This window comes from Ictalurus punctatus, chromosome 27 (assembly GCF_001660625.3).
Source record: "Ictalurus punctatus breed USDA103 chromosome 27, Coco_2.0, whole genome shotgun sequence".
NCBI lineage: Eukaryota > Metazoa > Chordata > Actinopteri > Siluriformes > Ictaluridae > Ictalurus > Ictalurus punctatus.
Window position 1 is genome coordinate 7,874,389 of NC_030442.2, and position 27,500 is coordinate 7,901,888.

Here is a 27,500-nt window from a genome sequence, read left to right on the forward strand (position 1 = left end):
TCATTTGAAGGGAGTCCTCGCGACTGAGTACCGCATCTTTGTGTAGATGCAAACTGCTTTCACGGGCAAGTCCGTAGTCCACCTTTCTCCAATTCTCACAGCTCTCCCGAGAAAACGCACTCGTACTCTTACACCACTGAAACAAACACCTGCGAACCCTTTGAACGCCTCTCTCATCTACTACATCTGTAGGAAAGCACCACGTGCTGTCATGAATAATTAAAAGACAGCATCTTCTCATAGGATAAGAACACTCATGAATAATTATGAGACACCGACACGTCATCAAAGTACATTGCCACGTCACTGCCTGTGACGTATGACAGGACGAGATTTTAAACCCGGAAGACGAAAAAAGCAGAAAGAAGCTCAAAATTAACCAGTTTTCTCCTACAATTAAAATTAAGGAATGCTAAGATTACTGGCACCCTGTCCAGGGTGTACCCCGCCTTGTGCCCGATGCTCCCTGGGATAGGCTCCGGGTTCCCCGTGACCCTGAAGAGGAGTAAGCGGTGGAAGATGGATGGATGGATGGATGGAATGCTAAGATTCTCTTTTATGATGTGCGATACGAGCACCTCTATTAAAATCTCAAAAAATGTAGTTTAGTGTCTCATGACGCTTTACACTGATCATTTTAATTACACCTATAGCAGGTGTAGCACCTCTATCACACTATCACTGCTAGTTTTCTGGAAATAAATTCGACACAATAATGTGATCAGATCACTGTGAGTGAAGCAAACATCTGAAACTTGCTCATATTGTGCTAATTAGTAGTTTTCTCATAGAGAAGACATTTTATCACACAATCCACTATGAGAAATTGATGCTTTTAGAAAGTATTTAGATCAATTTCTGATTTCAAAAAAAGTGGGGGCATACAGAGAAGTAGACAATAATATAAAGAAATAGAGCCCTGTTGTACTGTGTCCTGTCTTAACTACGTCTTATATACCTCATCGTCCCAAGTGTGAAGCTACACCTATTTGTGAAAATGCAGGTTCCATATATAGATTCAAAGACATGTTCCATCCAATCTCATTCAGTGCTGCTCTCATTTCCACTTGTGGTGTGTTGTGTCTCTTCCAAAAATTTAACTATATGATACTTATAGTGTATAGTGAAAATGCACTGGGAAAATGATCATGCTGATATAATCTTTGCCATACAGTGAGAGAGAGAGAGAGATACACAAATCTCATTTCCTCTCTTTCCCCACATGAACATCTCAGAGCTTACAGATGATTTGAGGAGTGCTGGGTAGTGAAAGTTTTCATCCTATAGAATATACACCCGCTGTGAATCTCACTTGGCCTTTAATCAATACTATACACTTTCAGCAACACAAGAAAACCACAGAGGGCCTCAAAAGATAAACAAAGAAGAGAACAGAGCATAGAGAAAGTTAGTGCCTCTTTGTCTGCCTACAATGTGGTGCGTGAAAGAGAATGTCTCAGAGAAGCTGGGCTCCTGATAACACGGTGATGAGATATTCAATGAGTTCTAACATTGTCTCTCCATCATATCATTTTCTCACACACACACACACACACACACACACACACACACACACACACACGCAAAAGCTCTTCTCCTGTCAGCAGTAAAATGTCTTATCCTCCCATCTCAAAGCAAAGGACCAGAGAGAAGGGAGCAGCAAAGGAAAGAAAGTAGTAAAAAGGGGGGAAAGTTAAAACAGAAGAAGTAAAGTTTGTGGAAGCACACATTTACAGGAAAATAATATATAATATATAAAACACCCACAGGTAACTTGAAACACTTAATTTCCTCTAGTTTGTTTAACAAAAAAAATGATGACATTTAGACAATTAAAGCCAACCAGAAAGAGGAGCCCAGAGCATATTTAATTGATGCAGCAAATTCTACATCAACCCCTCTCCATATGCAAATTCATTAATTCAGTACTTACGCACAGGCGGAGTTTTGCTATTAGATGAAAGAAGGTTGGGGACCATGATTTTGGTGACCAACCCTGCTGTCCCTCACACACAAAATCCTGAAAGCTATTTTATGAATGTGTGTGTACATTCATGGCAATGCTGTCAAACACACTATATTATCGTAACATGTAGGATGCTTCCACCTGTCATGATTCAAAAACAATGGAAGCAGCCAAAATGTGTACTACTATGTCATTTCCACTCACCACCACGCTACTTGTCTTTTTGTTTTAATAATATAAATCTATAAACAGTAAGTGCTTTATCCTAGGAGTGACCCCCCCCCCCCCCCCCCCCCAATATCCTGGGAGTGATTCCCCCCCAGCTAATTATTAGTGCAGCTAGTTAATGCTTAATAAAAGCTGCACTTGTTTGTAGTTCCTAGTGGGGACCAAGAAAATGTCCCCACAAGGACAAAACTGTCAAATATTTGGATTGTCAATCATTTGGTTTCCACCAAGAATTGAAGCCATGCCTGGATGCACACACATTCATTTACACCTAGGGATATTTCAGAGTAGCCCACCCACCTGGAGGAAACTCACAAGGACACAGGAAGACTGTCCAAACTCTGTAACTCTGCACAGACCCTAAAGGTGTGAGGCAGCAACACTACCTGCTGCTTCTTCAATTTCTACATGCCATCCACTTCTGAATCTGACTTAAAGACACGGGGGAGCTGAATGGATTATATTCTGATCAAACAGCTAACATTTCTTTTCATTTCATTCTGCTGCACAGTTTGAAGCACATTTCTCTGCCGTTTCATCTTCCATGTAATAGCATTCTATTAAGAGTGCATGTCTTCTCAGGACCCTTCAGTCTGGAGCAGGACTCACACTGTGTGGGCTGCAATGGGTAAAATCCCACTGATCAGTGCTACTTTATCTACTTTAGGTGGACAAGATCTTCTAGAGATGCACAATAAATCGTGTCCAGTTTATTCTCAGTGAGTGAAACATATCCAGCTATGATACTCATGAGCTAAAGTTGGCTACTTGGGTAAAGGTTGAAATTTTTTTATTGACCAATTGCAAATGGGAAAAAAAAAAACCTCTGTCTATTCATTTCTAATTTTCTGCAATAAAACAATTTTTTATTGAGAAAAGATCTGCATATTTTGTGATAAAAGTGAATTGTGATCATTTGAGTTATTTTAACATGGCTCTATTTCCACTTGTTTCCTCATTACACCTCTGTCCTTGTAAATGATCTCCTCAGGAATTTAGAACCATCGAGCAGATGATGTATGTCGGCATGGCAGACTGTAGATATGAAAGCTTAAGTGAGTTTACTGACAGACTGAGAACCAGCATGTCCCGCCTATTTCAATATGTCACGGAACAAGACTGGAGGCGGATGCAGGTGCAGGTCACCGTCTTTATTATTTAAACGAGAAACAAATAAACAGATAAACAAACACAGGGAGCGCGGTCTCTACTGACTATACACACTCTGGTCCCCTAGCTACGACCGCTAGCATGCTACACCTTAGCACATACTGGTATACTTCCTTGACGAACCAAACCAACTATAATACTGCGTCATGTGCGCAGTCACACGGGGGGTTTAACTAACAAACCTAATTAACTCAAAACATGGGCACCTGTGGCAAATCAGAGACATGCTCAAACTTAACTCAGTGTCCAAGCGGGTAGTGAACGAAAACAAAAGAGTCACGTGACCAGTCAGCGGCCGTACCGCAGTGCCCTCTGCTGGCCGTGGCGTAACAGAACCCCCCTCCAAAGGGTGCTCCTCCCGGAGCACCAAGAACCCCCCTCCAACGGGGGTCCCGGGCCCCTGTGCAAACTGTCTTTCGCTGCGACAGAAAGCGAAGCAGCCTCCGTTGGGCAGCAGAGGAGCAGAGCAGCATCCCCACCGGGGTTGAAAGTCAGAGCACCGCCCCTGGCAGCGCTGGGACGCAGGACACCGCCCCTGGGATGCTGGGCACCACCCCCGGCAGCTCTGGAACTCTGGGTGCCACCCTCGACGGCACTGGAGGGCTGGGCGGCCTCCTCAGCCGGGCGGGGCACCAGGACAGCTTCCTCGGCCGTGCAGGGCAGCGGGACGGCCTCCTCAGCTGGACTGGGCAGCAGGACAGCTTCCTCGGCCATGCAGGGCAGCGGGACGGCCTCCTCAGCTGGACTGGGCAGCAGGACGGCCTCCTCAGCTGGGCTGGGCAGCAGGTCAGCTTCCTCGGCCATGCAGGGCAGCGGGACGGCCTCCTCGGCTGGGCTGGACAGCAGGACAGCTTCCTCGGCCGTGCAGGGCAGCGGGACGGCCTCCTCCGCTGGGCTGGACAGCAGGACAGCTTCCTCGGCCGTGCAGGGCAGCGGGATGGCCTCCTCAGCTGGGCTGGGCGGCAGGGCAGCCTCCTCGGCTGTGCAGGGCAGCGGGACGGCCTCCTCGGCTGTGCAGGGCGGCGGGACGGCCTCCTCGGCCGGGCTGGACCGCGGGGCTGCCTCCTCGGCTGTGCAGGGCAGCGGGACAGCCTCCTTGGCTTGTCCCTCTGAGGTCGCCATGTTGACCTCAGGTGAGAGCTCCACAGCTGAGACCTCCCCGTAGGCCTCAGGCTGGAGCTCTGCTGTCCTCATTGCCCCCCCCAAAAAAATTTCTGGGCCAGCCTTCACCTCTGGACTGCGCAGCAAGGTGTACCTCCCCTGCAGTGGAAAGCCCCAGATGCTCAGGTTACTTTGCTGGCTGTGTTGCAAGGCGTCGCTCCTTGGCGGCGGGGACGGGGTATATGGCGCGAGGGACGACGCGGCGCGCAGCTCGGCTTTGCACTGAGCCATTTTCTCTTCGAGCTGTTTGCTCATCTCCAGGGACGAACGGAGGAGCGCCCAAATCCTGGCCTCTTCGGCGGCGCTCATGGCGACCTGCTGCTTCCGCATTTTGGCGCAGTATTCTGTCACGGAACGAGACTGGAGGCGGATGCAGGTGCAGGTCACCGTCTTTATTATTTAAGCGAGAAACAAATAAACAGATAAACAAACACAGGGAGCACGGTCTCTACTGACTATACACACTCTGGTCCCCTAGCTACAACCGCTAGCATGCTACACCTTAGCACATACCGGTATACTTCCTTGACGAACCAAACCAACTATAATACTGCGTCATGTGCGCAGTCACACGGGGGGTTTAACTAACAAACCTAATTAACTCAAAACATGGGCACCTGTGGCAAATCAGAGACATGCTCAAACTTAACTCAGTGTCCAAGCGGGAAGTGAACGAAAACAAAAGAGTCACGTGACCAGTCAGTGGCCGTACCGCAGTGCCCTCTGCTGGCCGTGGCGTAACACAATACACAGCAAAAATCAGTCATTAATGCTTTAAATGCTGATAATTGTGCTGGATGGGAGAAAGATCACACTGGCATATCACTTCCAAGAGTACACCCACGGTATACATAGGTAGTGGTCATGACCTTTTAGTGTGTTGAGTCATCAGAAAGGAACACAGCATGTATTACACTCTTATACACAGGCAAAGTGTACCATGACGATGCATCTGCAATAACTACATCTATAATATAGCAGCAGGAAGGTGAAACCCTGTACTTTTAATCATGTCAGAAGAGCAGAAGAGATTGTCTGGGCAGCTGGGCAATGGTACTGGCATTGTACAGCAGATGTTTTACTGTTGGTGGTCTTACAACTACAGAATAAACAACAACCTTTAGAATAACAGTGCTACTAAATCTGTAGGCCTGTGTGCATATGGAGGAGCAGCAGAGACAGAGACAGAGAGAGAAGACAGAGAGAGAGAGAGATGTGAGAGAGAGAGAGACATACAGACAAAGAAATGGGAGATACAACAGGAGACAGTGAAATAAAGAGTCACATGAGAGAATGAGAAGGAGACAGGAACAGTGAGAGGGAGAGGAAGACCGAAAGAAAGGTGGATATTGAAAAAGAGAGACATGCAGAGAAAGCAAGAGACACAACCAAAAATAAGTGCAGAAAGAGCAAGAGGGAGAGAGAGAGAGAAAGAGAGAGAGAGTGAGAGAGAGACAGGCAGATAGAGAAAGATAGACTGACAGTGCGGAGACAGAAATAAACACAGATAGGGGCTGAGGCAGGGAGACAGGAGAGAGGGAGACAGTGAGGAAAGGACAGAAGTGGAAGAGAGGGAGACAGAGTAAGGAACATGCCCTGGAGGTCTCTGTAATATTGCAGTGCAATGATTACAGAAGCTATAAGCCACAGTTAGTCTAGCAGGGCTATTTGTCTGTTTCTCTATATGACTGTCTCCTGTTCCTCTGTCTAATCTTTCTCTTTCATCTGTCTCTGTGTACTGGTCCATTTACACATCAGTTCAATCTATTTTTTCTTGTATTTACATATTAAAGCTAAATGTGTTCATAGACCTTGAGTATTACCCAAATTTCCAGTTGGATAAATAGGGCTAGGCTGATGGGGGGATTGGCGGGTTTTTGGAGCTGGAGAAAAGAGATCAGCACAGTAAAACTGCAACAACACACAGTGCTGCATCGACCCACTCTATTTGAGATATCACACACTCACACAAACAAACAAACACACGCACACGCACCAATCAGCCATAACATTAAAACCACCGACAGGTGAAGTGAGCAACTCTGACCAGGGCCAAATTGTGTTGCTAGACGACTGGGTCAGAGCTTCTCCAAAATGGCAGGTCTTGTAGGGTGTTCCCGGATTGCAGTGGTTAGTACCTACCAAAAGTGGTCCCAGGAACAACAACTGTTGAACCGGCAAGAGGGTCATGGGCACCCAATGGGGTGGTCCGATCACACAGAAGAGCTACTGTAGCACAAACTGCTGAAAAGGTTCATGCTGGCTCTGATAGAAAGGTGTCAGATTAAACTTTGCAGCTTATTGTGTATGGGGCTGCATAGCCACAGACTGTTCAGAGTGCCCATGCTGAACCCTGTCCACTGCCAAAAGAGCCCACAGTGGGCATGTGAGCATCAGAACTGGACCATGGAGCAAAGGAAGAGGGTGGACTGGTCTGATGAATCACAATTTCTTTTACATTACGAGGACGGCCAGGTGTGTGTGCGTCGTTTACGTGGGGAAGAGATGGCACCAGAGTGCACTATGGGAAGAAGGCAAGCTGGAGGAAGCAGTGTGATGCTCTGGGCAGTGTTCTGATGGGGAAACCTTGGGTCCTGGTATTCATGTGGATGTTACTTTGACACGTACCACCTACCTAAACATTGTTGCAGACCAAGTACACCCCTTCATGGCAAAGGTATTCACTAATGCACTGGCGTCTTTCAGCAGGATAACGTGTCCTGCCACACTGAAAAAAATGTTCAGGAACGGTTTGAGGGACATGACAAAGAGTTCAGGGTGTTGACTCGGCCTCCAAATTCCCCAGATCTCAATCCGATCAAGCATCTGTGTGATGTGCTGGACAAACAAGTCCGATCCATGGAGGTCTCACCTTGCAACATACAGAACTTAAAGGATCTGCTGCTAACGTCTTGGGGCCAGATTCCACAGCACACCTTCAGAGGTCTTGTGAAGTCCATGCCTTGATGGGTCAGAGCTGTTCTGGAGGCACAGGTGGGACCTACACAATATTAGGCAGGTGGTTTTAGTGTTGTGGCTGATCGGTGTATGTAAACTTTTGGCTTTAGTTGTATATAAACAATATTTTTTTCGTGTCGCCTCATTTGGTGGGACAGTATTAGGCACTTTGTCCTACTTTAGCACTGATAAAAAAACGCATGCGCATGATACTATGGTTAGATTTCTGAGCAAATGTGTTTTAACATGCATGAACGAGAAGCAGAACATGTTGTTTATTAGGGTTAATCCAATAATCATATTCGTACACCGTAACAAGGGGACAGAATACAAGAAGGAAGCAACAAATAATGATAATCCGTAATGAGAACTGAGAATCAAAACACAGTAAACACAGTAACAGAGTGTCTGAGTACAGCTCCGACTTAAATATACGAAGGCAGGATAGAATGCACACGTTAGGTAACAGACCAGGGATGGGCCAGAGGTGGAGACAGGACCAAAACAAATGCACAAGGCAATGTAAACAAAAGGTACATGGAGGTAACTCAAAACAAAACATAAATTCAGTGCTTGTCATGCTCAGAATCATGCTGCGTCTGAGAGGGGGTATTCATGCCATATGTACTCGTACTGCAGGCACCTGTGTGGCACTACTCCTGTATGTATGAGATGTGTTGAAAAGAATTTCAGCAGTGTGCACAGCAGGTGTGAGAAAGCGAGGCTCCCTGGTGGGAGGCGAGAGGGCAGAAAAAGAGGTAGAAACCCAACCCCATCACAACACTGAACGCTTTTCTCCACAGGCCCACTGGTTTATTCCAGCTCAGAGGAAATCAATGAAAAAAAGCAGCATCCAGAAATGGCATCCAGTCTCGCTACTTCTATCAGCACTGGCCAAGAAATTAGTCATCGTGACAATAACCTCTATAGCTATGGAAATTAGTTGGAAACTCTTCTGAGATTGAGGATTTGTGAAAAATAGGGGGTGGACACAAAATCGCAGCAGTTCATGGAGTCTGACTGCAACGGCGCTTCCAGGATGAATGGTGCATGATTCGGTGCTATTTTAAGATGCTTGTTTGGAAGGAACGCTTTGTGGTAGTGGTGCGTGGAAATGTTTTTAAATCCAACTCCCACCCATTCATGCAGAAAGTTTGCCCAATCCTGCCTTTTCAAACTATTTTTGCTTTCTAATATCTTTATATTTTTGAATGGACATTATTCTACTTCTTAAAATAAAAAAACAAATAAGTCACCTAAACCACGGTGACCCTGTATCATGCAAAAAAGTGGATACAGCAATGAGTCGTTTTCCCCTTTCATTCATTCATTCAGTTGTTGTATTGTTTAATATTAGGAACAAATATTACATAATGTTCAAATATTTTAGCCAGACTGGACAAATTTGTTCAGGGTCATTTTAAAATTCACTGACAGCTTACACTGGTGCTTGAAAATCAACCAAACCAAACAGCAAACAAGCCAAAAGTATCAATTTCGCTGTGATATGTACTCAGCAACTGGATTAATTGGTGTGAAAGCATCCTAAAAGAGAGCATCACTGGTCTCCCTAGGCCAATGACTATGTTTAGTCGGGTTCTCTGTGTCTACTTTTAGGACTTGTTTTAGGTCATATTTATGCAGATATATAGAAAAAATGTTGACAGTTTCACACCTGTATATGCACAGCACTGAAAAAAACATGTATAAAAATATGCACATCGGATGGCATTCATTTTGTGTCTGAAGCGACACAGTTCCTATTAGCTTTTAGCAAAAACATAACAGCTGAAGTCTCGGCAGGAAAAGACAACAATTTCCATGGTCTGAAATATCAAATTATCGTGCTGTTTGTGTATGACTTTCCACAGGGATCTGATTCCTTTAGAGTGACATTTGTTGCTTGGCAAAACTAAATTGCCTAAACGACTTTGAACAAGCAGAATACGACAGCATGCCAAAGCACACATATAGGCAAACACACACACACACACACACACACACACCCATCTGGGTCAGATTGCTTGAATACAGCACACATCCATTATACCCCGCCAATGTGACGGAGCATCATGGCTTTTTGCTAGCACAGACTGGGGAATGAAATTGATTTTTTATGCATGTAAGAACATGCAACAAACTTGCTCTCTTCTCTTGACACTGAATCTGCGCTCTGCACTAAATGCATGGAGGATTAGGAGCCTGAGCCTATCATTACTGCAGGAAGCGTATCATCAGTTTATCCTCAGCTATTCACTATTGCAGGTGATTCAATAACCAAATCTGTGTGTTGCTTGTTATTTATAAGCCTTTTAAAGAGCACAGAGTCCAGACTAAACAGCCAGAGAGCATGTTGACTCAAATGTCAAATCTGTCTATCAAAGCAGTGCTGGAATATAGGTGGATTAGTGGAAGATGGGAAGGGATGAGGGACACACTGGCTTCCATCCTGGTTTCTTTATCTGTGCAAAGCAGATGAATGGTAAGTATTTGAAGGGAGACTATGTGTGCTGGTTTAGAAATAATGTGTGGGCTGAATCTGAAGCTTAAATGGCAATGCTATATGATTAATGTGGTCATGAGATGTTTTTAAAAGTTCGTCAGTTTGTTTATTGGGTGTAATAAAATAGGTTAAAAAGCTTTAATGTTCAAAAAAACACATCTGTCTGAAACACTCTGAGTTCCAGTTTCTCCAAAGCCCATCCTTCCGAAAAGCCCAGAGTGCTCTGATTGCCCAGCTGACCCACTGAGCTGTGATTGGCCAAAAGCGTCAAGCGTGTGTCGGAAATGTAACGCCCCTGACCATAATCGTGAGCATCAGCTTCCAAGGCTTCTATAGCAGTTAAAAACACAGTTAATGAAGTCGTTGGTTTTACCATATCTGTTACGCCACGGCCGGCAGATGACACTGCAGCGCAGCTTCGGACTATACACGTGACTCTTGTTTTGGTCCGTTCGCTTCCTGCTTAGACATTGGCTTATGTGCGAGGGTGTAGGTTGATTTGAGCCAGGTGTATATCGTTATAGAATACTGCGCCCGAGCAATGGAAGTAGCAGTAGAACCCTGAGTCGGAAAGTTTCTTTATTTCTGGGACTTCCCGACAATGGAAGAGTACTTCGCCTGGCAGCGCAAGCAGCAGGTGCGGTAAGGAGGCAGCAGGCGGAGTATGAAGCTGCACTATGGAGGCAGCAGGATTTGCGGTGGAGGGAAGAAATGGATCAGATACTCCGCAACCTGGAGGCGCTTAGCCCCCGTCCCGTAGCGCCAAACAGCGCTCCACCTTCCTGCCCAGTCCGGAACTGAAGGCTAGCCCAGAACTTTTTTTTGGGGGGGGGGCAATGGTGACAGCAGAGCCCAGCGTGAGGCCTACAGAGAGGCCTCAGCTGTGGAGCTCCCACGTGAAGTCAACATGGCGACCTCAGAGCTGCAGCGTGAGGCCTACAGAGAGGCCTCAGCTGTGGAGCTCCCATGTGAGGTCAACATGGCGACCTCAGAGCTGCAGCGTGAGGCCTACGGAGGGCCCTCAGCTGTGGAGGTCCTGCCTGAGGTCAACATGGCGACCTCAGAGCTACAGCTTGAGGCCTACAGGGAGGTCTCGGCTGTGGAGCTCCTGCACGCCGAAGAAGCTGTCCCGCCGCCCTGCCCGGCCGAGGAGGCCGTCCCGCCACCCTGTCCGGCCAAGGAGGCCGTCCTCCTGCCCTGCCCGGCCAAGGAGGCCATCCCGCTGCCCTGCCCCTGCCCCGTCCTGCTGCCCTGGCCAGCCAAAGAGGCTGTCCCGCTGTCCAGCCCAGCCAAGAAGGCTGTCCTGCTGCCCTGTCCAGCCAAGCTGGCTGTCCAGCATTCCAGCGCCGCTTCGTATTCCGTGGCAGCGAGAGACCGCTTTCCCATGGGCCCAGGACCCCCGTTGGAGGGGGGTTGTTGGCGCTCCGGGAGGAGTGCCTTTGGAGGGGGGTTCTGTTACGCCACGGCGGCAGATGGTACTGCAGCGCAGCTTCGGACTATAAACGTGACTCTTGTTTTGGTTCGTTCCCTTCCTGCTTAGACACTGGCTTATGTGCGAGGGTGTAGCTTGATTTGAGCCAGGTGTCTGTGTTTAGTTTAATTATGTAGGCTATTTAAACCCCTCGTGTGGCTGCGCACTTCGCGCAGTATTATTAGTTGTAACGTTCGTAATGTTTGGCAGTAGCTAATGCGTGTAGCATGCTAGCGGTCTCATGTCCCTGTTCTGTTCTCGAGTAATGCCTAGACCACAGTCCCATGTCTGACCCTGATAGTCTTGTTCAACATAGACCGCGTTTCTTGTGTTTGTTTGTTTATTAATAAAGACGGTGCTCCTGCGCTTACTTCCTGCCAACTGTCCTGTGTATCGTTACAGTATCAGTTCGAGCCCAAGTCAGATTCTGAAAATGTCGATGATCGAGCAGATAAATCGGAACCAACTTCTCAAGCATGACTTGAGCAAAATATTTCACAGTGGTAAGTTTTTATTTTGTAACTCTCTTAACTTTCAGATACAATGTTATAACGGTTTAATTTGTCGCCTTCACTGTAACAACTTTATGCCCTGAAGTGACAACATAAAATACAGTTTTAAAAAATTAAATGAATGAAAAAAATTCTCTCATTATGGAAGCATTATGCTGATATTTCAAGTTGTGACGTAGATGTTTGCAGAAGTAATAACTGGACTTCGATCAAGGAGTTTTAGGCAGGTCTGGAGCAGTGTTCTTTGTTAGATAGAATAAATCCATTTTGGTAGACTATGAGCTTTGTAACTTTGCAGATCTTATACATGCACAAACAGATACATTACACACTAAAGGAACAGGAAAACATTAAAAAGCATCATATGACCCCTTTAACTTTTCTGAAGGGCAGCACCCTGCTAGTTTTGGTGGCACAAGCTAAGCGACTAACAGTTCCTTACAGAAACAGATGAATAGCTTGGATTCTAAAAGATAAAAGCAATTTAATTAGACTAATATTTGTTTATATAATCTAATCCAGCCCACATTATCGTTAACATCTTCCTTTAACAATAAAGATATAAACTGCTTGCAGGCACAGCACAAAATGTAAACTGTCCTGTCATTCTCATTGCAATTTCTATACAAATGGTTCATTACGCCTTCATTTGTAAGTGCAATATTTTACTTCAAACTTTGAGCCAATATGTTGCTGCGCTCTGCACAAAACGGAAGACAGATGTAGTCATTTACATAAAATAACAGCACCAATCTGGAGTCCACAGTGCGGCAGGTACTGCAACAATTACCCGAGCTGCACTGCAATGACCAAACATAGCGTGGAGAAGGAGGAATATAATGAGCCTGGCTTTTATTTAAAATTTGACAAGTGATGGGCAGATCTCATATACTCTTGGTACAGTCACCAAATAGGTTGTGTAGGATTAAAATCAAAAGTCGCCCAGCTGGAAAGAATAGCTGACGGATTCTTCTTGCCACTCTGACTCTTTCAGGATTTCTTGTCATTTCCCAATCTAACAGTTCCCTTCCAAGGCTTTCCTTTCCTTTCCTTCTTTCACAGTATTAAGGCTGCAAGTGATTTAGTGAGTGCAAATCTTCCAATCCCTTATTTCTGCACACTGCCGCTCTACAAGGTATCATTATATTTACAGTTTATCTGCAAGTAGATAACATTAGAACGACACTACCACTCCCACAACCCCAGCACCAGTGCCATATTTTCTATAATAAACAATCATTTGCATGACATGGCAGTTGTACATACTGTAATATGTAATTATTAAAAGAAAATGTTTAAAATCATATACGTTCTTACACTTTTACTCTCATCAAGAAATCCACATTCTATGAATATGCAAATGTATAATGCTACCAACCCCACACACCCCACCCCTCCCTGTCCTGGTGAAATGGTGTAATATCAAAGGACTTGAAGATTGGATAATAGGCTCTTGTATTATATGAAGCAACAACACGTGTGTTACAAGTAAAACACTCTAATAGACTGCGGTGTATCTGCTGCTGTTATAACTTCTGTATTAGTTTGTGCACACAGATTCTACTGTTTATCTACACTCACCAGCCACTTTAATAGGAACACCTGTACCCCTACTAATTCATACTCATGGTTATCCAACAGTAATTGTACCTGAAACACTAATACATTCTTTTTAAAGCAAAGGCTCGTCACACCAAATATCGGCTTTATTTCATGAATTACTGTTTACTGCTCTTTATAGTATTTTTTTAATGTAGAAACATTTTATTTCATTATTTTTGAAGGCATCGTTGCTCTACAGCATTTCTTTGCATGTGCTTAAGACTACGGCACAATACTGTACCATTTTCCAATCTATCTATAAGTGTTTATGTATTGTTCTCTGAGCTGTCAGAGCACTGACTGCAGGGCTGAAACAGTCTGTTCCCCTGAAGCAGTGATCCATTAGAAATGGTGGATGGAGTAATTAGTTCCAGCCATATGGGAAAAGTCATTATTAAAAATCCTCCTCTTTCGATTAGTCTGTAAAATCCTCCAGTGGCTACACATTAAAAAATTTAGCCCAGTTTCACATGAAAACTGCAGACATGGCAACACTTACTACAGCACTCTAGCTCTTAATATGGTTGTTATATAGAACTGTATGCACATTTGGTACTAGACCTTCGGTTATGTAATGTCAAATAAAAGTGTTGCCGGGATATATCCTTCCACGTCTTATCTAACAGATCTGAGCAGCCTTTTGTTGCCCCGTCCCAACTTTTTTGAGACATGTTGCGGCCATCGAATTCAAATTTACCTTATTTTTTTCCGTACAATGGTACATTTCCTCAGTTTAAACATTTGATATGTTTTCTATGTTCTATTGTGAATAACATATGGTTTTATGAGATTTGCAAATCATTGCATTCTGGATTATTTACATTATACACAGCGTCCCAACTTTTTTGGAACTGGGGCTGTATTACAGTCCTCATATCTAGGAAGTCTTATACCGTGTTACAGGTGTTTCAATTTGAACAAAAGAAAGCTGCATTTCTTCTCAAATTTTTGCTCAACGTGCAAAGAGAGAATCATTATGTAGAACTGTATCACCGTGAGCAAACTAACGTTTCTGGATACTTATGTAACAATTGTAAAGTTTTCAGAACACAAGACTTTATTAGATAACACACAGAATCAATATGGCTATTGATGACTCCACCACTGCAGTCTTTGTCTCCACACTGCTGGTGTATCTGAATTTCCCCATTTACTATATAGTGCACTATTTGAGGTGCAGCCATAATTCTCAGAGGACAAATTATATGAGAGTGTGAATCAGTCCCTCCAGGATTTTGTGATTTTGCCATTGCAGAAATTTTTCAAAATTAGCGCAGATTTTCCACAGATTTGGGCCAAGACGCATCATGACGCAACGCACATTCAGCCAAAGCCCTCTTCGATTCACCTGCGTCAAACATGAGTACAGTTAACAGGTCTCATTTACCAACAAACATCACTGTGAAAGACAAAACAAACACTGCGAAATGCAAAACAATTTTGAGCAATTGCAATGTCTCCAATTCAAGTAGTTTTCCACAAAAAAGCACCAAAGTTACATTGCAAATTTTGAAGAAAAAAAAAAAAAGCCATAGCAAAATCAAGCATGTTTGTCAGCAACAATAACAAGAACTTCACAAAATCACGGTGGCTTAGTGGTTAGCATGTTCTCCCCGTGCTGCGGGGGTTTCCTCCGGGTACTCCGGTTTCCTCCCACAGTCCAAATACATGCACGGTAGGCTGATTGGCGTTTTCAAAGTGTCCGTAGTATGAAAGTATGTATGAATGGGTGTATGAATCACTGCACCCGGGGGCCATCTTCAGATGTCTTGACTGGGTCTTGCCACTGGATCATGGCGGTCACCAGGAAGTGAGAGTGAGGCCGATGCTGCGCAAGTCTTCCTCACTATAATCCAATTCACACGCAAGTCGAGTTCCAGTTTTTGTTCTCCATAATGGAGGCAGAAAATGGAAACTTCGGTCTTCGTCGAAATCGACGGACGAACTCCTGTGTATGTCTCTCTGTGTGTGTCTGTGTGTGTGTGTGGTGCCCTCGACCCTGACCAGGATAAAGCAGTCACTGAAAATGATTGTGTTAGAGAAAGAGGTGTCTTTACCCCACCTTTTAGAAGTAAAGTAACATAGGTACAAACTCACTTAAAATGATGTTTATAACTAGACTAGTATATATTAAATGATACACAGCTAGAATCCTGTTTACCTTACATCTACATCCTGTTTTTTCATCATTTTAGATTCTCCTGCCGCAGCTCTCCCTGAAAACACCCACTGTCCTTTATAATTATTCAGGTTTTGTCTCCTTAGTTTCCATTTATACCTCTGTGCTTGTCTTTGTTCTTTGTTGTGCAATTCCTCAGTGTATTTGTATATATTCCTAGTTTCTTTGTTATCCGGTTCATGGATTTTTGCATTTAGTACTGTTGAACACATGTGCCTGATTTTTGGATGGTTCCCCAAAAAACACTATGCGGTTATGTCGAACAGCTTCCCACGCCCATGTGCCTCACTGTCACTTTCACCTTTTAGCTGATTATAGCTTTATCCAGTTCTCTGACATCTTTGTAGCGGTGATAGATCTCATATCCATCCACCAGATCTAGATCATGCTTTCTTAGCATGCCCCAGATGTGATTTGCTCTTTAAACTACAACCCCAATTCCGAAAAAGTTGGGACAGAATGGAAAATGCTAATAAAAACAAAGAGGAGTGGTGTGTAAATGTACTTTGACTTGTATTTAAACAAAAAACTTAAAAAGACGAGGTATTTGATGTTTCACCTAATCACCTGCATAGTTTTTTGAAGATAAACGTTTATTTTGAAATTGATGCATGCAACATGTTCCAAAAAAGTTGGGACAGGGGCAATTTAGGACAAATAGCGATGTGACAAGTTGAAATAAGAAGGTGATGTGAAACAGGTGAGGCAATCGTCTATTCATAGTATATAAGGAGACTCCAAAAAGGCCTAGTCCTTCAAGAGCAAGGATGAGAACACTTTGAGAACAACGTTCCCCAAAGACAAATCGGTAGGATTTTGGGCATTTCACCTTGTACACTGCACAATATAATTAAAAGATTCAAGGAATCCGGTCAAATTTCGAGGCGTGAAGGGCGAGGCCGAAAACCACTTCTGAATACGTGTGATCTCCAATCCCACAGACGTCACTGTCTTAAAAACCGTCATGAGTCTGTAACGGATATCCTGACATGAGCTCAGGAATACTTTGCTAAACCTTTGTCAGTTAACACCATTCGCCGCTGCATCCACAGATGCAAGTTAAGGCTTTACTATGCAAAGCAGAAGCCATACATCAACACTGTCCAGAAACACTGCCCACTTCTCTGGGCTCGGTCTCATCTGAGATGGACAGTAGCACAGTGGAATCGTGTTTTGTGGTCCGACGAGTCAACATTTCAAATAGTTTTTGGACAAAACAGCCGTCGTGTTCTCTGGGCCAAAGAGGAAAAGGACCATCCAAGCTGTTATCAGCGTTAGGTCCAAAATCCAGCGTCAGTCATGGTATGGGGGTGTGTCAGTGCCATGGCATGGGTAACTTGCACATCTGTAAGGGCATCATTAATGCAGAAAGATATGTACACAACATGTGCTGCCATCCAGAACAGGACAACACCAAACCACATTCTGTCCGGATTACAAGCGCATGGTTGCGTAAGCAGAGAGTGCAGGTGCGAGCATGGCCTGCCTGTAGTCCTGACCTGTCTCCCATTGAGAATGTGTGGTGTATTATGAAGCGCAAAATAAGGCAACAAAGACCCTGTACAGATGTGCAGCTGAAGAAATGCATAATGGATGAATGGGGGAAATTCCGCTTGCTAAACTTAACCAACCGGTGTCTTCACTCAGCGCCCGAATGCTTAATAAGCGTTATTAAAAGAAAAGGTGATGTTACACAGTGGTAAACAGTCGAATGAGTGTTGCAGTCATCAAATTTGAAATGAGTGTAAAGTAAAACATCAAATAATGTCTTAATAATTTGCTTTAAATATAGTACAGGGTGAATTTAATTTTCAAATGACTCTTTTTGTTTATACATTTTCCGTACTGTCCCAACTTTTTCGGAATTGGGGTTATATTTAAATTACAAAGTGAAGACCTGGTAACAGTTTGCTGACTGTCATTCTGCTTGTGTGTTTGCCTTTGCATTCGTTTCTTGCCAGTCAAAGAGTGGCACCTTACTGACAGCACCGAAAAGGCAGAAATGGGTCACTCAGAGCAGGAAAACTTAAACCATGCAACGCATATGCTGGGGTGCCCAGGACTCAGATGGAAAAGCACTGCTATAAATTATGCAGTGAAGAAAATGATGAATAATTGATGAAGGTGGGCTGGCTGCTGGTGAGAGGGGAGCAGTGGTCTGGAGTTGCTCAGCTGTTGTTTTTCTCTGCACCCTCCACCCTCTTCATCTTCAAAGAAAGCTAAAAGTATGCTCTTGTCTCCACATCCTTCATGCGCTGTTTAACCAAAATTCATATCTGTTTGGAGGTTTTACTGTAGTGTACGTCACCTACCAAGATTCACTGCATCTGTATATCACACCACACAACAGACACAGACCGAAACAGATTTGGTCAATTTCCGTCCTGAGAAACACTGCATTGCTGCATAACCTCACAGGCTTCTGGTTTGATAAAATCAGTGCAGCTTCAAAATCCAGCCAAACAAGTTTCATTATGAAAGCACATTAAAGGTCTGGACAAGAACAGCTCTGTCTGATAACAAAAGACATTCAGCGTCCCAACCTCAAAGAAGATAGAAGATTCATTAAGTCTTCTATAATAAAAAAAAAAAAAATACTCAGCTTCGCTTCAAAAAGCAATGCTACCTGATCAGATCGCAACACATGTACATGAATATTAAAGAAACAGGCTTTCTTCCAAACCCCAAGGTACTTTGCTTCTTTCATTTTTGCATTTTAGGCCAATATTGTAAATAAGTACATAGGTTAAGTCAGGGGGTGCACGGTGGCTTAGTGGTTAGCACGTTCCCCTCACGAGTCCGGGGTTCGAGTCCCGCTGGGGCCGTGGGTGTGTGGAGTTTGCATGTTCTCCCGGTGCTGCGGGGGTTTCCTCCGGGTACTCCGGTTTCCTCCCCCAGTCCAAAGACATGCATGGTAGGCTGACTGGTGTGTCTGTAGTGTATGAATGGGTGTGTGAGTGTGTATGTGATTGTACCCTGCGATGGACTGGCCCCCTGTCCAGGGTGTGCCCTATCCCTGGGATAGGCTCCAGGTTCCCTGTGACCCTTAAAAAGGAGTAAGTGATAGAAGATGGATGGATGGATGGAGGTTAAGTCAGAAATACTTTTATTCCATATTTTTACCAAATCTTACCAAGAATAATTAGGTCCCAGTTTGGCATCATCTGAAACTAGAGGATGTAACTTTTATTAATTGTTAGCAATTGTAGCCTTATTGCACCAATACAAAGCTAAAAAAGCAGACATAAGCCACTAAACATTTCTTGAATGATCGACTGCATTTGGTGTAAGGGGAATATTATTTAATTATCATTTTTGGTCATTATTATTTCTCAGGAGTGCTGCAGTGTTGAATATCAGATTGCAGATTCAGGGCACTAATCCTACATAATTATTATTGGTTTAGCTGCTGTATAATGCTTGCTGCATGATCTCTGTGCACAATCCCAATATTCGAGCATTAAAATTGTATGAAAACTAACAAGCAGGCCGCTGTCAGTGTCCTGATAGGTCCAGATGACCTCCAACCTTACCTTGGCACCACCTGTTTATCATCACACACACCTAGGTCTTGTTCGTTACATAATCACTGCCTGTGTAGTTTAAGGCTACAACCCAAATGCTGGTGTTTAATTGCAAGAGTTCTTATTAGAATTCATTTAATGTCATTGAGAAGACTTAATGAACATGTGGTTCGAGATGGCGTACATTGATCCTGTAACACAAAGAAAATCCGCTTGGAAAAAAATCATTTTAGAATCTAAACATGAACAACACTATAACATTATAACAAGCCATCTTGGACAACCAGAATCTTTTTATCCTCGACTCCCTTCATCCTGTCACTCCGAGTCTGAGACAGAACTGAAAACTGCAAATTATACAGACTACATTACATTACACAGCCTGAGATTATGTTTCAAGCAGGTAATCTGAGGAACTGAACATGTGTCTATAGAAAAGGACTCATTACTTGTTAGCTATAGTAGTCTTAGTGCAAAACTGAAGAAACCAAAGTCAAGCACTTTGGCTAATTCATTTGGGATCAAGGAAACAGATTGTAAATGAGATTTTTCACCAGACATTGCGGAAGTATGGGCATAGAAATGTGTTTACTAGATGAGCTAAATTGGTGTTTCTCTTCTAAAGTAATTATTGCCAGTCAACTGGGGAAATTCATCATCTGTCTTTGATTAAAATCCTGCAGTAACCACACATTCATTTATCACAATTTCACCCGAAAACTGCAGACATGGCAACGCCGACTACAATTCTCCCAACTCTTAATAAGGGTGTTAAATATAACAGCAATCACTCTGTATAAGAACATCAGCATAAAGATATATGAACATTTGAAGCTTGTTCACATGCACTACTAAGAACACAAAGAAATTATAGCATTTGGGACAGAGTAACATTCTCTGTTTCAGGAAGCTGTAGTTCCTTGTGTGTCTACTTCCAAATAAGTGCATTCCCGCTTATACCCTCATCTGCCTGCTCCTGTTTAACAGTTATGCATTTTCCCTCATTGCTGTCTGGGATGATAAAATTAGCAAATGTTCATAAACGGTAATAAGTGATAATTTGAGCTGCAAACATACAGGTAGGCTGTATAGTTTGTGTTTATTTAACTGTTTCTGTATTGATTTGGAAGTGTTCTTCGCTCATCCTGTTGAAAGTTCAATCTATGGCCAAGTGTGAACCTCCTGTTAGAGGCAACCGGTTTTTGGGCTGAAATATCCTTGTATTTAGTAAAAATCCATAATGCCATGAGTCTTCACAAGCATCTGCAAACCACATCCACAAATCAACCACAAAGCATTGACGATCAATCTCCATAGTTTACAGTAGAGTAGTGGCTACGTTTCCTTTTATGCAGGCCCTTTTTGTCACCAAACACGATGATGGTGTCAATGAGCAAAAACTTGGGTTTTGGTCTCATCACTTGATACCGATTATATTTCTACCGGCCCTCGGTGAAGTTCAGGTGCTGTATTTTGTGAGATACTTACAGGAAGGACTACTTTCTTGCAACACTTCCAAACAGCTTGTTGTTATTAATATATTGTTGGATATCAACAGTTGATTTTGAAACTTGGCAACCACAAGAATCCGTTCCGTCACCATCTTCTTCACGGTGTGTGAGGACTGTGTGCTCGTGGATCCAATCCGTGGCAAATTTACCACTGTTTCAGACATGCTGTTGTTATGGCCCAAATTACACTTAATGCAATTTTTAACCATTTATGCATTTTAATATTCATTAACTGATTTTTGCAGGTCAACAACCATCTCTCTATTTTTTTTTCCTGAAGAGTAAATGAAATGTTTTTGAAGAACAACAATTTGGTTGTATTTATTTTTAAATGTTGCTTAGGAAGGTTAATAATTTTGTCATATATTTTTCAGAAAAATGTCACTACAGGCAGAAGTTCCTAAAGTGGAAACTTGAGTGAATTCTTGTGTGCGATGTTTAGATTATACAACCCTTTTTTGCTCATTTTACGAAAGAATGCCAATCATTTTTCAGGGCACTGCCATAAACGTTGACTCTGCAGAGTTACAGCACTAGCTAATTAGATGGACGATTCAGAAAATGTGGTGTAGCATGCTTTCTCCATATCACTAGATAATTCATAAATTGAATGTAAAAACTGTAAAATGCAATAAAAAATTTTATATGTAAAGGCAAATAATCAGTCGATAATAAAAATCACACAGCAGGGGTTTTTTTCAGCTGCTGTCGGTGTTTTGAAGGTGAATCCAAGCTGAGATCCAATTTAACTTCCTAAAGAACACAGCTGCTAAAATAAATTGTGCTCTCTACTTGCACAAATCACGCCAATGCAGAATAAACATGTAGCTTACACTTACCAAGAGTTGTTAGATGAAGGGGGTCTATATCTTTCAAGCACTAACCTGGAACAAAGAAAAAAAAAAGAGTGTGAGAGAGGAGTGGTTGCTTCAAAAATGTGGAGTGTACAATAAGAAACTCAGCTTCAGAAATAATTTGGTTGAGACAAAAAGTAATCCATTCAGCTATGAAGGTTTTCAATACTCCACATAACTTTTTTACATAAGTCTTATATTTTCTTTACTGAGGTGGAGCAGAAATTCCGTTTTAAGAACAAAGCCAGCAAAAAGTCAAGTGTACCTGCTCCATAATAATTTAAGAGGTCACAGCCCATTTCTTATCTCCTTTCATGTTCTTTCCAAGCTATATAAATTTGCAGGGGAATTTCACTTAGACAAACTTGCTGTAAAGCAAAATGAATCACTACTGGAAGCTACTTCTTCTTACGTTCTTGCATCCCATTCAACTGACTTTATTTGTGTGAGGTCTGACCACTGTCAAGGAGATTGGACTTCCAATGCAATTTTTAAGATCTTTTGCCCATTACACCAAAGGCTAATTGTGAACTGATGAATGCAGCACCCTAGCCTGCCCTGCGTGCAGTATTTCTTGGCAAAAGCATGGCTCATATAGGTTCAGTCTTAGACATATTTTCAGCACTAATATCCTGCATGTCTAGAGAGATTATGCAACATATTGACCAGAAACTGCTTCCAATGAAACTAGCCGAAGTTCCTCTCCATCTTGGAGCAGCATCTTTAGCAGACCTTGTTTAAAGAGACGGGTTTACTGTGTAGAACAGACATGCGTGGTGAGATTACGGAGCACGTGCTCATAAAAACTGTAATTCATTCACCTGTCTTATTCTCCTATCACAGCATGAGGAAAACGAGGAGCAAGGGCCGTCACACCCCAGACCTTCTGTTGGGGAGCCAGCCACTCATCCTTTACCTTGACACTAATGTTTGTTATCCTGCAGGGACGAATCCGACTGAGCAGATGTTTTTTGCGTGATAAGGCCAAGCTGATCCCCTGCAGACTTGAATGACTTTCCCTGTGAATCTGAATGCCTAATTACTGCTGTGTCATTTTAACGTGTCCATTTTAAGAGATTAGCCTTCCAGCAGCAGAAAGACAACAGTTGGCCCTGTTTACAGACTTATACGAGAGAAAGGAAGATGCCACTATATTGTAATCACTACAGTCGCCAACATGGTGGAAAATATCTCCATTTGAACACTGAGGCTCTGTCAGCACACAGAAGTACTGTAACCCTGAAGTGTTCTCCCAGCTGTGATGCCAGCATACACCCTTCCTCTCCACCAGCTTATCACCATACTGCATCGTTAAACTACTAATTAAGTGTTTCCCAATGCTCTTGTTACTCTGCATATTTCATTTTTTCCCCGCTCTAACACACTTGTCGCAACACATCATTTCAACAAGAAGCTCATCATATTGTCAAAATGGGGTGTCTGAGTTAAAGATAGAGATTCCAAGACCCAAACTGCGAAATACTCATCAATGCGAGTCAAACTATATCAACTATAGATAGCTGTGTGTGTTTTTGACTAAATTAAACAATTACAAAAAAAACTTGAATTTTTATTAACTGAAATGTAGCACCTTTATCTAAACGCTACAGTATGAAAGCAACACACATATGTTAATCTTAACAAGCAAAAATAATCGAAATATATAACAGGGTTCGTTAAACGCTTAAGCTAGTATTTCATATATATGACCAGAAAACAACAACAAGCCACTTCCATGAAATATTAGGGATGCGACTAAATTTCGGCTGCTGAAAGTGAAAAAAGGCTGAAAATATGAGGCAAAAATATATGCCGCCATGCCCCGCCTTGTCCCGCCCCTCAGTGCTCGGCGTTCAGATTTCACTCTCGATCTAGCCGACGGTTATCATGGCGCTACCCGGCAAAGGGCGATCATGTCAGCAGTTTGGAAATACTCGAAAGTTCAAAGACATCAAATTTGCCATCTGCAGTGTTTGTTTCTCAGACATTTCAAGAGGGGGTACGGTGCCGAAGCACTTCTCCCCGACAGGTTTGATACACCACCTGAAAACACGACATCCCGTTCAATATGTAGAGTACAGCAAAACAACAACAACAACAACAACAACAACAGAATAGAGGCCCTCTGCCATTCTGTGTTTGGCCTGCTGCTTTCATTAAAATCATTGTGTAGCATATTTAAACTTTCTGTATTTGCAGGATGCCTCGAGCTGCTGAGTTCATTACTGGACTGCCGTTTTGCAGATCATAATAGTTAACGTCACATTATTTGGATAATTGGATAGAAAAAAAATCTGTTAAATTTGACTGTTACAGAACTGAATGAAGAATAATATATTTAATATTGTTTTTGTTTGTTCATTTCAATAAAAATGTCATCGCTTTATTGGTTTGTAGCTTTTCAATTCAGATTCATTGAATTCTTGAAACTAATTAAAAAGTATAATAACACAATTATACAAAACGAAAACTGTTTTAAAATGGGTTTTCTTTTTTTATTCATTTTCGGTTTCGGTTTTCAGCCAAGTGCATCCTGAATTTTTGGTTTCGGCCCAGTATTTTCCTTTCGGTGCATCACTATAAACTATGTAATATTCTGTATGAGGTTAACCTCTACCAGCATGTATAGTGCATTGTGTACTGGTAAAGTAGAATCATTTTATATCCTTTATATCAGTTTATTTACTCTCATGCAGGTAGAGTTACAATCATGGAGCAAAGAGAAAATGCTATTTAGTAGCAGCATGCCCTCGTTTTAGTTTTTAATTCCAGAAAGAAGAGTGCATGGCTCACCCTCTTGGTTTGAATTGCACAGGCTTTCAGGAATGGCAAATTCATGTACGCTCAACTGAATTGAACGAGCAACTTTTATGTTGCAGGTGTATTCAGTAAGTTTACTTCATGCGTTAATTTAAAAGAAAATTTGCTTTACTGCCAAAGGTGCTTCTACAAAGTACTGACTAAAGGCTTTGAACACTTATTTAAATGAGAGATTTCAGTTTTGATTTTTTTTTTAAAAGAAGAATGAAAAAAAACCCTTAATTTAATCCATTTTAAATGAAATCTATAGCACAAAACGTGTGCAAAAACTGAAGTCTTAAACACTTTCCAAACCCACTGTACCCACCTTCTGCAGTCCTTACAATCTGCACTACACACAATGACTACAACTACTCAACATGGTTTGGAGTCACAAAGATGCATTCACCTAATCTTACCTGCATTGTACTACCTTCTCTTGTGAATTAGACTACACACTTTTAACATCCTGCTTTGTTACTGGGCTTTATGCCAACCTTTAGCTACATGATGCCCAGTCACTTACATAAGCCCAATAACACACGGGTCAACAGCAGCAGCACAGAGGCAGAAAAGTAGCATCGAGAGATCTGTGGCTATCCAGAGATGAATGTGAGCAAGAAGATTTAGCTCAGTGACTGGCGCAATGCCCATGCTCTCACAGCAGACTGGCCAACAGAACGAACGAACTGCATAGGAGAGGAAAAAGAGCTACTAAATTTTTTTTTCCCCTTTCTATTGCCCAGCTGGATCCTCTGAGGCTTTCTGGAAGAAAGTTGCCATCTGGAAAACACACCAAGGGCAATTTCCTGCCCAAAATCATGATAAATGGCAGATGCCATGTGCCATGCCAAAATGCTGAAATTCCCCTTCTCCTCGCCTCACTCTCTCCATCATATCCACGCCCACAACCCCTCACTCTTCTATTTCATGTCCCCAGCACTTTTCTACACCTCTCCTCCATTATGAGAGCAGGAGCACAGATCCTGGCATTATTGTCAGTGTAATGCTCTCTTTAGGCTCGCTGTGCCTGAGCAGACAGGAGGAGAACACAGAGGAAAGCAGGACAAGCTGACACTCATCAGTACACCAGACAGTCCATGAATGGTGTCAGAGCAGTCCACCGCCACAGTTGCTTGTCAAGGAGATATCAAGGGTCTATTCAGAGCCATCAGAGGCTATATCTACTGGCACACTGCGTAAAAACGCCTGCCAGCTCTGGACGCCTCCTCTAAACCAGCTGCATGCTATTAATACGTAATAGTAATGCACGGATTTGAGTTCTGTCCGGCGGTGAAAACCAAAACTATTGAAAGAAGAAAAATGTATAGCATTTATACCAGCCTATATTGCATAGGCAAGTAATAAGCAGCCATTTAACAGAACACATTTCAGAATCCTCTAAGGCCAATTATGTCTAAGTATAATTCATATTATATCATACATTATTAAAATTGAATTGTCAATAGGCTACATGTATGATTGCTCTGAGCACAAACAGATAACTGGTCAAATTAGCATCCATTTGCAAACTGCAAAGCTTTAAGGTCCCACTGACTCCTGTTTCATGTCATGTTTTTACTGAGCTGTGTTGTAATTATAGCTGCCCAACACTGGCTCTCCCCACCCTGAATGTTTCATTGGCATAGTCGTACATTTCTTGATAAAAAGTGAAGCACATTGTCGTACAGGTAGCACACGCAGAGCACGTGGACTGAATGGATGGTTACGACAGTCCGATTGTGTGAATTCATGGCAACAACAGAAAACCAGCTAACCCTGTATAGCTAAACCTTCCAAACTAGATAAACACTCCCAAGCACTGCATATCACAAAGATCTCAGAATTCTTCACTTGTGAACACCAGACATGCAATAAAAGACACTGAAAAACACCACTATTAGTTACAGAATGGGCAGGTTTGTGTCAGCATTTTTAGTATGTGTGTATTCCTCTGTCACATTTTTGTGTTTCCAAGATTTAGAGAAGGTTATTCACGGTTTTATCACATCGCGGATAGATTATTGTAATTCATTGTACTTGGGTCTTCCTCGGTCATCTCTTGCTCGTCTCCAGATGGTTCAGAATGCAGGGACCACCTGGCATTGACCGGGGCAAAAAAATATGATCATGTCACCCCAATTCTAGCATCACTCCATTGGCTCCCGGTCCATTTTAGGATCCAGTTTAAGATTCTGTAGTTTGTCTTTAAAACGCTTGATGATCAAGCTCCTTCTTATCTCAAAGATCTTCTTACACCACATTCATCTAGCAGATTTCTTCTAATCTTCTGTACGTTTCTTCTGTAGGTTTCTTCTGTATGTCCCTTGATCCCATTTAAAAACTAAAGAGGACAGAGCTTTTTCAGTTGCTGTCCCTCGTTTATGGAATCAATTGCCACTGGATATCCACCGTGCACCCTCGAATATCATTTTTACTGTCCAAGACAAAACACTGCTCATGTCTGTCGCTCAATGATCCAATACATCATAATGATATTATACATCTCCCTTTAATATTACACAGTTTGATATAGTATTGTGCAAACACTGCTAGGATTGAGAGACCATACCTTTTTCACCATGACTGACAGGAGCAAAGGCCACACCTTCTTCACCGTGACTGACAGGAACAAAGGCCACACCTTCTTCACCGTGAATGACAGAAACAAAGGCCACATCTTCTTCACCGTGACTGACAGAAACAAAGGCCACACCTTCTTCACAGTGACTGACAGAAACAAAGGCCACACCTTCTTCACCATGACTGACAGAAACAAAGGCCACACCTTCTTCACTGTGACTGACAGGAACAAAGGCCACACCTTCTTCACTGTGACTGACAGAAACAAAGGCCACACCTTCTTCACCGTGACTGACAGAAACAAAGGCCACACCTTCTTCACTGTGACTGACAGGAACAAAGGCCGCACCTTCTTCACCGTGACTGACAGGAACAAAGGCCACACCTTCTTCACAGTGACTGACAGAAACAAAGGCCACACCCTCTTCACAGTGACTGACAGGAACAAAGGCCACACCCTCTTCACCGTGACTGACAGG

General features: G+C 42.9%; 1 protein-coding gene across 4 annotated transcripts in view; it reads right to left on the reverse strand.

The window, feature by feature from the left end:
• apba2b (amyloid beta (A4) precursor protein-binding, family A, member 2b) overlaps nucleotides 1–27,500 on the reverse strand; it is a 126,204-nt gene that overhangs the window by 64,975 nt on the left and 33,729 nt on the right. For all 4 annotated transcript variants that reach the window (XM_017458705.3, XM_017458707.3, XM_017458706.3 and 1 more), the window contains one exon: nucleotides 21,625–21,669. The gene's annotated coding sequence lies outside the window, so the exon portion shown is untranslated. The remainder of the gene's footprint in view (nucleotides 1–21,624; nucleotides 21,670–27,500) is intronic.